A 10749-nucleotide genomic window follows, 5' to 3' on the forward strand; every position below is an offset into this window, starting at 1 on the left:
GAACGATGGATTGAAAGAGAAAGACTTGCTAGAGAAGCATGACTTCCCATAGACTTTAGAGGCAGAGTCTACAAGGGTGCCGTTAAGGAATGTCATGCTAATGTCATGCTCTTAACCCGGATGTTGGGTCTGAAGGAAAGCATGTTAAGGAGGATACCAGGGTTTCAGTTGAACACACAAGAAGCTGAATGCTTATGATGCATCTGCAGGTGGAAACTAAGCTCCCAGTGGCACGTCCTCATGGAAGTGGTGTCTACAAGGCTCCATGAAGTCACTCAGCCAGGAGCTGCTGGCTTGTACTCCTGACTTGTGTTGAGACTCTCTGAGATTCCCAACTATTCACAGCTGGCAGCTCAGCCAGAATCAAAGAATGGGGTCCATGATGGGAGAGAGAGGCACACAATTCAAGAAATGAGCTAACTAGCAAACCGAGAGCCCCACCGTCACGCGTTTTACATATGTCAATGTAACCTCTTGCTCAGCAGGAATAGGAATCTTTTGGCTACCACTCTAGGTGGATAAATAAGCTTAGAAATGGCTCCTAAATGAAGGTTATCAGTAAATATACGGTCCCTTATCACAACAGTCTTATGAAGCATCATTGCATCCACTTTACTGAGGGACAGTAAAGTGCATCCTACAGGCAGAACATCATTTTCCATAAAAAAAATGGCCATAATGGGGCACCTGGGTGGTTCAGTTGGTTAAACATCTGCCTCTTGATCTCCGCTCAGGTCTTGATCTCAGGGTTGTGAGTTCAAGCTCCACATTGGACTTCGGACTCAACGTTGGGTGTGGAGCCTACTTAAAAAAAAAAAAAGTCCCTAACAATTCTAGAATCCCTACATGTGGACAGAGTCAATATGTCTGTGCTTTGTTGCATGTTAGGAGGTATACACAAACACTTATATGTATCCAAATATCTGTCCACACTTTGTTTGAAACTTAGACAGCCTCATCTCATCTGAGTAGGACCACTTTTGTATGTTGTGCTTAATATAAATTATTATTATAATTTAAAACCAAACATATGTATCTTTGGAAGGACAAAATAAAAGCTCTCTTTAAAATAAAAAAAAAAAAAAACCTAAGAGGAAAAAAAACAGTTGTTACGATATTAAAAATGTCCCAAACCTAAATGCAGGATTCAGTCTTTGCAAGGCAGTGAGGTGAGAGTCATTATTATCCCAACTTCATAGATAATGGAAACAGAGGCTCTCAGAGGTCAAGCAAAATGCCAAGATCCAGACATCAAGAAACAGTGACTCCAGAACTCGGATCCTTGTCTCCTGACAGCACACTCTTTATTCTCTTTCTTACCTTAGCACATCACCCGGACCATACTAGATATCTGAAGGACACCCATTAAATACATGCATAAGGAAATCATGTATGCTCTCTTATAAAATTTGGAACAGAGCAAAGACATTTTGCTTAGCTTAATGTATCTAAAATATATACTTACTAAAGATCATGGAAACGTCTGTTTTCCTCTCCTTCATCTATCAACACACATTTTGGCTGGTTTGATATAAATCTTTCCTGTCTGAAGAGCCAGGCAACCTTTCCACACATGTGCCACTGTTGGCAAGATTTGATGTTTGTCCTTGAACCCCATGCTGGGTTTTAATTTGAGGACGATGGGCTCCAGAATTATTCTCTTTCTCTAGGCAGAATCCATTTCCTATAAAAGCAGATAAGTGAGCATTTTGCTTCACAAGAATAGACATGGAAGGAGGTCCTAGGAGAAACCTATATTACTCTACTCATTAAATTTTGCAGGCCATTTAGGATACTTGCGGAGGTTTTGGGCTGCAGGACATTTTCTCTGTCACATTTTGTTTTTCAGTTCAGTTCTACACAGAACAAAAGTTGATTGAATGCACACATTGTGTATACTGTGTTATACTAGATTCGGGTTGGGATGGAAAAGTAAATAAGATGTGGTCACTGTCAGCCAGGGTCTCACCGTCTGGGCAGAAGCAGGGAAGGTTCCGAGAGATGCTCAGGAGACACGTGACAAGACAGGTAAGTGAGAAGAGTTTGCAACCTGTAAACTATGGTGGAAGAACAGAGGAGCCCTCAGTCATTCTGTGGCCTGGAAGCAGGGCAGTTAGGTTAGTCATTGAAGCGAGTATACTGGCCAGTGACAGAGGTAAGAAAGACATTACAGGGGCAGAGGAGAGTTAGCAAGGCCATGAAGTCAACAAATGCAGGTACAATGAGAGACACTGAGAGATGCCACGTAATTGTGGCATCAGTGTGCACAGGGAACATACTGGATGAATTGGAGGGCCAGGTCAGGGTCATTCAAGAGCCATGAATGTCCTGCTAATGTTTGCTTCCCGTTAACTCCTTACCACATCTACAGGGACTTGCACACGGTCCATACTTACAAATGTGTTAAATATACAACGAAATGCTAGCACTTAGGGATACAAAGACGAGTAAGATATGTTCTAGATTATTACCATTCTCAACGCCTGGTAAAGGAGATGAGTTTTAGAGGCAGAGATGTGGCCCAGGAAAGAAACTAATGCTCTGAATGATTTTGCAAGCCACACTAAGAGATTTTGACATTCAGGTGACAAGAGCCTATTTAAATATCTCTTTTCTTATCAAATAGAGGAGGTGGTCTTAAATATGGAAGATTCAATTAAGTCTGGCAAATGTGTCTTTCATTGATTGTCTCCTGAATGAGGGGGACTTGGTTGTAGCCAAAGAAAGAACAGCATAATGGGATTGGGAAACTGCCTTATGGTTAATTGATGTTTCAACACGGGGAAGCAGATGAATATTTGAAGAACACCAGGATGTGAGCTTCTACATGAGGCAGAGCTCTTGTTGGTTCCCTGCATGTGCCCAATTTACACTCTCAAATGCTCATCCTGCCATTTTTAGAAAAGGCGGCTTAAAGAGATACTTCCTCATCTGTTTGACTCTAGCTTCTCTACAATTAGACATGAAATGTGCTCTGTACTACTCTCCACTTATTCCTACCTTCCAGAATCTATCAAAGGAACTGCATGGATGATTGAGATAATAATGCGGTGTCTTGGGGCGCCTGGGTTGCTCAGTCGATTAAGCGTCCGACTTCAGCTCAGGTCATGATCTCACGGTCCGTGAGTTCGAGCCCTGCGTCGGGCTCTGTGCTGACCGCTCGGAGCCTGGAGCCTGCTTCTGATTCTGTGTCTCCCTCTCTCTCTGACCCTTCCCCGTTCATGCTCTGTCTCTCTCTGTCTCAAAAATAAATAAACATTAAAAAAATAAATAAATAACGCGGTGTCTTATAATGTGCCCAAAAGTTCTAGAACTGTGTCTGGCCCCACGAAGCACCAGCTGTGTGAATGAGGGAAGGCCACTTCATACCTTGGTTTCTTCATAGCTACAACTGAAATGTAAATTTTATGTGAATTTATTGAACTCATTTTGTAAAGTATAAAATACGAGTTCTTTTTAAAAAATGGTTTCAATGCTTATTTATTTTTGAGAGAGACAGAGAGAGAGAGAGAGAGAGAGCAAGAGCACGAGTGGGGGAGGGGCAGAGAGAGAAGGAGACACAGAATCCAAAGCAGGCTCCAGGCTCCGAGCTGTCAGCATGTGGAGCTCAAACTCACGAACAGCGAGATCATGACCTGAGCCGATGTCTGATGCTCAACCGACTGAGCCACGCTGCCGCCCCTAAAATATGACTTCTTGAGCAGAGTTTACAAATTCCAAGTGGATTGGATATTCCATACAGATATATGTGCTTTTGGAGTAGATAAAGGTCTGAGATCAAATGATACATATTGTGTGTATTTAACTGAGTACAGTTTTGGGTCTGGTTTCTGTCTCCGTGCAGGCTTTAAAGCCTTTGATAGATTCTCAAATCATTCCTAACGTAAAGAAAACTAAGCCTCCCTGCTGCAAAATGGTAAGAGATGTAGGGGATTGAGGGGGGTTCTATTAGGATCATTTACTTTGGTTACTAAAAGAGGAAAAGCTGGGTCATTCAAAGTAGCCTTTGGAATTCCTTGATTTCTTGGTCGGTTTTCCCTACTTGCTCTGTACTCAGACGTCATGGACAGAAAATTGTTCAGGGGAGTAGTTACTTAGGAAGGCGGGGTCGAATTTTGATAACTCCATAGATTATGAGTCATGTTGCCAACTAGGGAACCACAGAGCACTTCAGTGCCTCCTTCTCTTTTATTCATTTCTATCTATCCTTGTTGTATTCACCGGCAGTCACGATATCTTAGATTCTTTGTAATCTTTTCAGAGCAGCGTCTTAACTATTACTCCAAGAGCTTCGGGGGCTAATCATCTTATAAAGATGAACTCGGCAATCCAGCAAAAGCAGCTAGTTGGACTGTTTATTTATGTCCCTCAAATGAGCTGATTATGAATTCCTTGGATGAGTCGCTAAGTTGCAGTGACTCTCAGGTTTTCCCATCTGTGAGATAAAGTGGATGAAATTCCTGTTTTGATCTGTTCTTGAGCAGCAAATCAGCTTCTGCCATACTTCTACGCCTGCCGCCTGAGCTCATTCGGTGTTCTCTTTGTCGCTGTCCATTATGTTTTCTCAGGCTGCGCTACAGATCTGTTTTCTCCACCTATTGAACCCCCCGTCCTCAAAACGTAAGTCAAATGCTTCCCATATTTTTCCATTCACAACACTTTGTTCTTTTGCTGAATTCTACTTAGCATGTAAATGTTACCTCGTTAGCACAGTCTGTTACATGGCAAGAACTCAATATATCGTTATGTACATCTGCACCTTAATGTTGAAAGGAAATCAGCGTAGATATGCCTCTATTCCAAGATGCAGAAACAGACCCAAAGCGCTTCGTGATTCACGTTTGTTCGTAAAAGAGCAAAGCCCAGAACCTGTGTCTCCTAAAATTAGCAAGCCATATCAGGAGACAGGTGTACCGTGACCTAGCCACCAATCGTAGAGAAGAAAGTGCAGAATTGCATTAGTGAACTTGATGTTTGGAAAGCTAACCCAGCTGTGTGTAGCAATGCCTCTATCAGGTGGACCAACCTGGGGGTAAGGTCCCAGCACATATGGAGGTGGGGGGGAGAAGCTTAGAGGCCCAAATCCAGCAAGATAACAAAGAATTGTTCAGGGAAGAAGACAGCTCCAAAAGCCAGGTCAACAAGGGAAGAAAGAAAAGACAGAAATGGAAAGCGTTAGCAGAGAAAAACATGGATGACGGTTCGGGTCCCAGACCCTCCCTTAGGTGCTGGGTGATCATGAGCACTTTGCTTTATGTCTTTAAGCCTCCGTTGTCATGTCTGTAAGACAGAGATAGACATATATACGTCAGCATGTGACTTTCAGAATTACTATAATAAATGTAATTCCAAAGCCCAAAGTCTCACGCAAAGGATGTGATCAACCAATGGCTATCGTCATCTTATTATTTTTCCGTAACCCTTGAAATAATGGATTCAATGGGTAGTGCCACTAACATTTAGCTCCATTTAGTACCAGACGGTGGGGTTGAATTGCTGGTGGTTTCTCATCCAGGTTAAACTTCCCCCATGAGCTGGAATAAACCTGGGTGGCATACAGGTGCCTGGGTTAGTCCATCAGTAGACACAATCGTCAGGGTGGAGGCACCGGGACGGCCAGAGAGATGCATCGAGTCCTGTTCCGGTCTAGGCCTTGTTTGGCTATATCGCACAAACTATGTTGTGAGGTCTTAATCTCCATGGTAACCTTCCCCCTCCCCACACACAAATACACCAACATCTGGGATTCTTATTTTAGGCAAGAGCTATTTTTTTTCTCTCTTTTTCATTCACTTCTCCAGAGTTAGAAACTTCTGCAATGCATGATAAGCCGCATCTACCTAATATTATCGACAGACTTTTTCTACCAGGAAAAGAAATGCCCAATGAAAGCAAATCAATGGGCCATGGAAGCAGGTCTTCCCAGCAGTGACCTAATCTGCCTGTTTCAAAAGAAGGTAAGGAAACTGTAATTCAGCAGCAGACCAGGATTACTGGAAGCGATCCTTTTTTATGCAGTGTTGTCTCATGTTCTTTTCACAGAGGTTACAATGACATGAACCGTAAGACGGGAGAGAGAGCTCGCTAAGCTTGAATCCCTGCCCGTATGCTTACCTGCTAGGTCACATCTCTGAGCTCCAATGTCCTCATCTGTGAAATGGTAAGAGCGATAGTCACCTGACCTGGCGCTTCAGGTTTGCTGATCGTTTTTAACGTATCATACGTGGAATTTTTTGTACACTTTACAACGCTATGCAAATATAAGTTCGCATGATTCTTCTTTCACTTTTGGCAGGACTCTAAAGTTAAAGCTGGACTCTTTTTCCCGTCCTCAGTGGAGAGAAGTACTAGGTAGGGAAGCATGTATTTATCTAGCACACTGGGGGCAAGGATTTTATGGTGGAGTGACCTTGGCCGGCATTTGGTAAAATTGCTGGGTAGACATATTTTTGCCTTGGTTTGGAGCTTGTAAGAACACACCCCTGAGACAAAGATTAGAATGTCAAGAGTTCACTTGGGAAATGACCCTAGGAAACACCTGTAGGGGGATGGGGAAGTGAGTCAAGGAAGGAAAGGAGCCAAGGAATGGTGGGTTAACAAGGGAGCCCTTACCAAGGTGGGCAAGCTGAGCTTAATTCCGCGGGGGAGTATGAAGCCAGTGTAGGACACACACCTCAGAGCTGGTCCATCCCCAGCACAGTGAAGCCCGGGAACTGAACCACTCATTCCATTCAGCTGATCGGTTAAGCGTTTCTCACTGGGAGGTATTAACGCCACAGCACTTTCTACCCACCTCTCCTCTCCCATGGCCAGAGGAAGGCTCTGCGGCAGGGAATGACCACGGAGGGCCAGGGGCCATCGTGGTGCCGGCAGTTGGATGTTTAGCCACCGTTACAAAAATATTAAGGGATTAGAGGCAGGGCACCGATGGCATCAATCTCAATGATGCATCAGGAAGTTTGGGTAAAGCATCTTAATCTCTGTGCCTCAGATGGTGTTTTGTCTTATTCAGTGATTATAAACAATATGATCTATGATTTGATGTTATTAACACTGGTGGTAGGAGAGAGCAAAGACTGAAGAGGCTATTGTGTGGTGAAGCACCTGGGTGGCTCACTCCGTTAAGCATCTGACTCCTGATTTCTGCTCAGGTCACAATGTCACGGTTTGTGGGTTCAAGCCCTGCATCAGGCTCCGTGCCGACAGTGCACAGCTACTTGGGATTCTCTCCCTGCCTCCCTGCCTCTCCCCTGCTTGTATTTGCTCTCTCTCAAAAATAAATAAATACACTAAAAAACACCCCCAAGATTTAGATTGCTATCGTGTGGGTCATTTGATATCTGCCTCTCTACCTAGATCTCTATCTATGTGCATATACATATGTATATGTTTATTTATTTAATATATAAGCTGTTGTCTGTTGTGGCTAAGGATCAGGTGTTCTGGTGAGAGAAACAAAAATAGAAAACATGTAAAAGAAGCACTAGATTTTCATTCCGGAGCTTTCCTTGTCATCAACCGATATGTAATCGCAGACAATTCACCTCTCCTCGATTGCAAAATTAGAGTTTTGAGCCGAAGCAGGGACAAAAGCTACATTTCAAGGCATGTGCCACCTTCAGGAATGAGGGGTGGCTGGCCAAGATCACTTGGCTGAGAATTATGAGACTGTGTTCAGGTTCATGGTAGATGAGCCCGTCCTTGTCTACTTATGTCTACAAGGAGCCCGGTCACAATGATTGTTACAGGCGCTATAAACTCCTTTTACCCCATTCTGTCCTAGCTTTGTTTTATAATCATCAACTTAAAGAAGTTTCCACTGAAAACAGTGTGGAGGTTCCTCAAGAAATTAAAAATAGAACTGCCCTATGACCCAGAAATAGCACTAATAAGAATTTACCCGAGGGATACAGGAGTGCTGATTCATAGGGGCACGTGTACCCCAATGTTTATAGCAGCGCTTTCGACAATAGCCAAATTATGGAAAAAGCCCAAATGTCCATCAACTGATGAATGGAGAAAGAAGATGTGGTTTATATATACAATGGAATACTACTTGGCTATGAGAAAGAAGGAAATCATGTCATTTGCAGCAAGGGGGATGGAACTGGAAGGTATTATGCTGAGCGAAATTAGTCAGTCAGAGAAGGACAGATGCCATATGTTTTTACTCATTTGTGGATCTTGAAAAACTTAACAGAAGACCATGGGGGAAGGGAAGGGGAAAAAAACAGTTACAGAGAGGGAGGGAGGCAAACCACAAAAGACTCTCAAATACAGAGAACAAACTGAGGGTGGGTGGGGGTTGGGGGAGAGGGGAAGGTGGGTGATGGGCCTGGAGGAGAGCACCTGTTGGGATGAGCACTGGGTGTTGTATGGAAGCCAATGTGACAATAAATTATATTGAAAAAATAAAGAAGTTTCCACTAATAGGAGACATAAACAGATTGTTTTTTAAGTCTCAAATAAAAAAAAAAATGTATCCATAGCACTCACCAAACCTCCTTGTAACTCACTCTCCTCCCCTAAAAGTTCAGAAGACCCATCTGAACTGATAATGCTCAGGTTCACTAATATGGGTGGAAAACATCACTGTTGTGCAGTCATAAAGAAGGATAGGTTAATACTAATTTCCTTCATGACAAGTAAATAAGCTGTTATCACATGTGGGGACAAAGGCCAGAATTTAACAAGAATATAGACATGACATAATGAAACGGAGGTAATAAATCTCCAGGGAACATGGTCCAATATCTCGACTAGTCATTGAATTATTCCACTTCGTTATAATTTTAAATAGACTTTCACATATATTTTTGTAAATGGTTCCAAAATAAACCCTGAGATAAATAATAAAATGCAAGCCCAGGGATGGAGCTGTGATGTTCCCTTTATTCAACATTATATGCCCATCATCTAGAAGAATTTCAGACACAGTGTTCACCTTCAATAAATACCTGTGGAATTAATGTCTTGTTTTCCCTTTTCTAGACAAGATGATGTATCTTGCTCAGCACCTGCAGTTTGTATACAGAAGAGTCATTGCTTTAACACGGGTTTCAAGGTACGTCCCAGACACTGTACCTATATGCAATCACAGCTAATGTTCAGGCCCATCTAAAATCACATCGCTATTTTTTGTTGTTTAGTTCCTCGATTAGATTGTAAGCTCTTATCTGCGTCTCTTACAGCTGAGGCCTCAGAACCTAGCTCAAGTGTCTTAGATGTAGCAGCTGATCAGAACCTAATTGTTGTAAGAATTTCCATTGTAATGGTAAAATAACCCGGGCAAAACATTAAGGGACTAAATCAAAGTCATTTAGGGAATGAATGGCAGAGGCTTGTCTAGAATCCATTTCTTTCCCCTAAGTCCTGATAGAACTAACAAAGAAGAAAATTTTATAGCAATTAACTGCTAAACATTAGGTCGACATGCCCAGGGTTCAAGTTCTGTCTCATGTGGACATTAAGAGAAGAATAGGTCTATGACCATGCCACCCTGAACGCTCCCGATCTCCTCTGATCTCGGAATAAAGAATAGTCCCCAAAATTCACCAGCTGCAAATTAGTTGGGGGGGGGGGACCTTAAAACAAAGTGCCCAGGCAGTTACCAGAAGTCAAAACACCATCAGTCTGAGGAGATCTATGTTGCCTGTTACGGTGATCTCTGGCCTTATTGAGCCTAATTGATAGTGACTCCAAATGTCAGATTTTCCTCTTTTTCATTTGACCTTGAGATTTCAAAGTGAATTACATTTATCCCAGAAAGGTCAGCAGATTTCATTGAAGTGAAATGTGTGCAGAGAAGAAGGGAAGTTTAATGGTGACTGGGCATTGGCTTTTCAGCATCCTTGCCAGTGGGAAGCATGTTATCAACCTTCTAGCTGTATAAAAGGAAGATAGAGCTAAATCCCTATGAAATAAATATCTGAATCAATGATGCATTTGTGTCTAAGCCTAAACTATCCCAAGAATAACCATAAAATCAGCTTCTTCTGAATTTTAACTATGCAACTTTACCCCAGGACACCAGGAGCAGACACTTCCAGGGCTCACATCCTCTTGGCCCCTCTTTGGTTTCTGTCACGGTGGTTATAGATGATTCCTTTCACCTCCAGAGGACAGGTTCCACCTCAGACTGGTTCTACCTGTCTCTCTATATCATACCCTGATGTCTTCTACTACAGGAGCTCTCTTAGCCCTCTCAGGCACAGCCTGGAAGGAAGGGGAGGGGGTGTGTGCATGTCTTTAGAGTTAATGAACAAAGTACTTTTCTCTTTCAGAGGGACTAATCTATGATGTGTTTGTGTGTGTGTGTGTGTGTGTGTGCACATGTCTGTATTCGTTTACCAGAACTGGGGTGTAAAGCAAATTTCGAGGAACAGTTTTAAAGTCATTGATTAAATCCCTGCAACAACTAGGTCCCGGGTTTACAGAGATAATCGAAGGTGGCCCTTGAATTATCAGAGTTCAGGATTCAACGGGTGCCACATATCTGGAAAAACGTTCTTCCCTCTGTCATCTTGGCAGACTATTCCTCTCTGAAAACTCAGGTCAGAAGTCACCTATTTCAGGATGCTTTTGACACTCTTCCTTCAGAATCTTCTTCTGCATATGTCCTTACCAGTTGTTTTGGGGCGTATGTGTTTATATCTGTACCTTTTGTTAATAGATGAGCTCCTTGAGGGCAAAGACCCTGCTTTATTCAGCTCTGTATTCCCAGAAGGTATAACAGTGTACAAAGTGGGT

At 42.7% G+C, this 10749-nt stretch overlaps 1 long non-coding RNA gene across 3 annotated transcripts; it reads left to right on the top strand.

The window, feature by feature from the left end:
* Positions 1-4099: 4099 nt before the first annotated feature.
* Positions 4100-9112, top strand: LOC106988976 (uncharacterized). 3 transcript variants are annotated; one of them, XR_001432441.3, is made up of 4 exons: positions 4100-4620; positions 5802-5957; positions 6043-6194; positions 8992-9112. It is a non-coding gene; the product is annotated as an uncharacterized LOC106988976 (long non-coding RNA). The 3 variants fall into 3 exon arrangements; XR_008292662.1 differs by lacking the exon at positions 8992-9112 and adding an exon at positions 7152-8140; XR_008292661.1 differs by lacking the exon at positions 8992-9112 and having other exon boundaries at positions 6043-8140.
* Positions 9113-10749: the final 1637 nt, after the last annotated feature.

Source organism: Acinonyx jubatus, chromosome F2 (genome assembly GCF_027475565.1).
Source record: "Acinonyx jubatus isolate Ajub_Pintada_27869175 chromosome F2, VMU_Ajub_asm_v1.0, whole genome shotgun sequence".
Classification (NCBI taxonomy): domain Eukaryota; kingdom Metazoa; phylum Chordata; class Mammalia; order Carnivora; family Felidae; genus Acinonyx; species Acinonyx jubatus.